This window comes from Topomyia yanbarensis, chromosome 1 (genome assembly GCF_030247195.1).
Source record: "Topomyia yanbarensis strain Yona2022 chromosome 1, ASM3024719v1, whole genome shotgun sequence".
Taxonomy (NCBI): domain Eukaryota; kingdom Metazoa; phylum Arthropoda; class Insecta; order Diptera; family Culicidae; genus Topomyia; species Topomyia yanbarensis.
Genome location: NC_080670.1, coordinates 161,868,803 through 161,872,503, shown reverse-complemented (window position 1 = coordinate 161,872,503; position 3,701 = coordinate 161,868,803).

The window sequence follows — 3,701 nt, the reverse complement described above, 5'->3', positions numbered from 1 at the left end:
ACAGCGCCAGCTAGGAGGTAATAGCAGCATGGTTGCGCAATATTTTGAAAGGCTATTTTCAGAACTGAGAATCTTGTCCTTCCCCTTAATTAGTGGCAGAAGTTGATGAGGACCACGGCGGGAGTTCCACAAGCCTCTATACTTGGACCAACGCGTTGGAATATTATGTATAATGGCCTATAGGAGTCGAGATAGTTGGATTCGCAGATGACGTTGTATTAGCAGTAAGAAGGAAGAGGTGGAATTGCGGATAATGGAGACCACCAGCAGATTCGATGAACTAGATGAGTGAGGTCAAGTTACAGGTAACCCACCACAAAACGGAAGTCGTGCTGCTTGTAGTGTTGAGAGTTCAAATGATAAAAAATTGAAGATATTCAATGCCCTCAAGCAACTTCGTATTATCCTGAAATACACCCCTGTATAACACACTTGACTTGAGAAAGTAAGATAGAGAGACATCGACATGAAATAGAAAGAGGAGTGTGTTAGCTCATGGAAGTTGGTGAGGATCGAACCTTTGTGAGAACTAGACGTGACAGTCGGGAAGCGCGGCGACGGTTCGGTGTTCAACTAACCGGTAGTAGCAAAGTTACGGAAACCAAGTACAAAGCATTTTATTGGGTTCAGATCACCGTCGTATGCATGGCAATAACATCGAAACGGGCTTAGAAAGAGCTTATAATAATGTTAGAATATCGGTTAAACTTTAACAACCACGCCGACTATGTCTGTAAAGATAATATCAGATCAGAACACCAAGCGAAATTGAGATAATCTGAACAGTGCCTTCCGGCTCACAGCCATGCGACTCGCAAGCGCGTATATATTCATATTATGGCAGTATGTGTCGTCACCGGGATGATCCCTATTAGCAACTTACAGAACGTAGAAAAATTCTTATCGACGAACTAGTAGAAACACGTAAAACTATACGAGATTTGTGTACAATCTTAGATTCTAAGCACTCTCTTCAACAGATGAGTTACATTACAATAATGCATACAGTTAATAGTACTCTGGGCTTTATAAAACGCTTCAGGTATAAATTTGAAGATCCTTACACAATTAAATCACTATAAAATATATATATCAGACCAATTCTGGAATATTGCAGCGTAGTATGGAGCCCATAAACCATCCTGCATGAAGGATGCATTGAATCAGTCCAAAAATAATTTCTTTTATACGCACTTCCTAAACTCAATTGTGCCGCATTCCCTTTTCCATCATATGATATCATAACAAACAAACAATTAAAGAACTTCGTGAATTTTCAATGATTTATTTTATTTACGACGTTATTTACCAACACGTACAATCTGTATAATTACTTTCGCATATAAAATTTCATGCGCCGAGCCACCATTTAAGAACTCGTAAATTATTTTTAGAAATACCCTACAATACAAATTATGCAAAAAATTGCCTGGTCAAGCGAATGGTGCGCCGATATAACCAAAATAAATGAATAAATAAATAAACATTAATAAATTACCCTAGCTGAAGAGATCGAATGTTATCCACAAAAGAGCGCCTTTCCACCTTACCAGTGGAACTAAAATATTTATAATACGAAGTATACTTTTCTAATTAGAGGTATTTTAAGCTAAATAAGTTTTTTACACAAAAAGTTCAATAACTCTGTAAAGGCTAGTTTACAGTTCGGAAAACGTATCACGGGATTTGGGACCCTGTGTATTTTAAATGGAACTAGGGATTTCAAATCCCGTGACGGGAAATGAGTCTACATAAAAATGACAGTTTTCCTGAAGTGTAAACCCAACCGCGGGAAACATCACGGGATTTTAAAACTCTACACACAGAAATCCGGCCGGGAACAATTCAACACAAATTGTTTCCGGCGAGGAAAATAGTATTTTCATAAGGTTTGCAATTGGTTGCAAGTTTGATACTGTTTGTATTTTCAAGAAGCAGCAGAGTTTTTGGTTTGACAGTTTGGAGAGATCTGGGCGGGAAATTTTCCCTGATCAAATCCCGTGCGAAATCCCGTGACCCATTTCCCGATCTGTAAACTAGCCTTAGAGTTAGAAGAAAGCATGAAGAGTTAGACTTTCATCTAACACAGTTCCTATCAGGTCATGGCTGCTTCAGGAAGTATCTAAATCTGCATCAGATTCGCGGATATGCGAAGCAAACTGTCGTACAAAAGATTTGCAAAGACGAAAGGACATGGAACACCGTCAGTAGAGTAGTCGCGCAATTACTAGTGGAGCTACAGAGCAAATGGAGAAGAGATCAACGACTAATTCCCTGCATAGGATGCTACGTTCCATCTGGATCGCCGTACTGATATCGGTCATCTACTGGTTAAGCCGCGGCGTTGAGTCGGTTAAGTCCACCGCCGAACTGAGTAGATCGCGACAATGCAGGGAGCTAAATTGCTCACGGAAACGGCCATCGGCATCGGGCGGAATCCCGCCGCAGAGGGCGTGTCAATCGGAGTAGGGTGGATTCACCACCGGAAACTACACGAGTAGATTGCGATAAAGCAGGGCTTAATAGGGCTAAATGACTCATGGAAACTCATGGAAACGGGAGCTAAATGGGTCACAGAAGTTGACCACCGGAGAGTGCATGTTTCAAGCTAAATGACTCAAGTTCACAGGAGATCTAAACGTCCCAATGTATGTTGCGTATGGTAGATTACAAGAGGAAAGTCGGGAGCTAAATTGCTTAACGTACGAGCAATTTAATGAAATATGTGAGGCTCCAAGTTTACTGTTGAAAATTCGTAAGCAAAAGAAAGGGGTGCGAAAACACACAATCAGCTTCCCCACGAAGTAATACTTTGATGAGGTTCCATGGAAACAAGGCTGGAAGAAAAGCAAGGGTTGTTTTTAGTGGTATGCAGGCAAGTTAGTTGCGCAAATTGCCAATGCACTACAGACCAGGTTTAATGCTTTTTAAACCTTTAAATTGGAAAACACTCACAGACAGATTTTTTTCTATCTCGACGAATTGAGTCGAATGGCATATTGCATGAACTTTCTACATGAGAAAGGCAAAACGTTCTTAGATAGCAAGACATTTTTTGCGATACCTCAATTCAAGCAAATTAACGAAATAGAGCGCATCCTACCTAATATGGCCAAAATAGGATCACTACGCTATGGAGAACACATCAGCAGGGAGGTGACTTAATTTTTAGTGCAAGAAAATACATATTCGCTACGGGACGGCTTATTTAGAATTAATAGTGGGTCTTACTTCTTCAATATATTTCATGCCCAACTTTTTTCTAGTGTATGCAGGATTTCAAAACTATTTTTCCTTTACAACGGTGGGGTTAAGAAACTCGAAAAGCCTTTTTTCATACAGATAGGTGCTTCACTCGCAGTGCTAGAAGCTGTTAATTTTTTACCTTCCAATGCTCAATACAATTCTCCTAGAATATTTACAATGGTTCACTTGCTTGAAAAACGTAGCCAAAGACGGTCTAAATTGATAAATGTTATCAGTTTTCAATATTATTGCAACATAACGAAGATATATGAAAAATTCATTTTCTGTTGTCAACGTAGATTGTCCCTGGCAGCACTGCTCCATCGGAATCCAACCAGACTAATTGCAATAACTTCAATTCTAGAGCCGATTTTTGTAACTGTTATTACTCAAATGAAAGACAACAGTCACATTTATTAGCCTTACTTGTTTTTGTGAGCAAATCTTACCTCAAT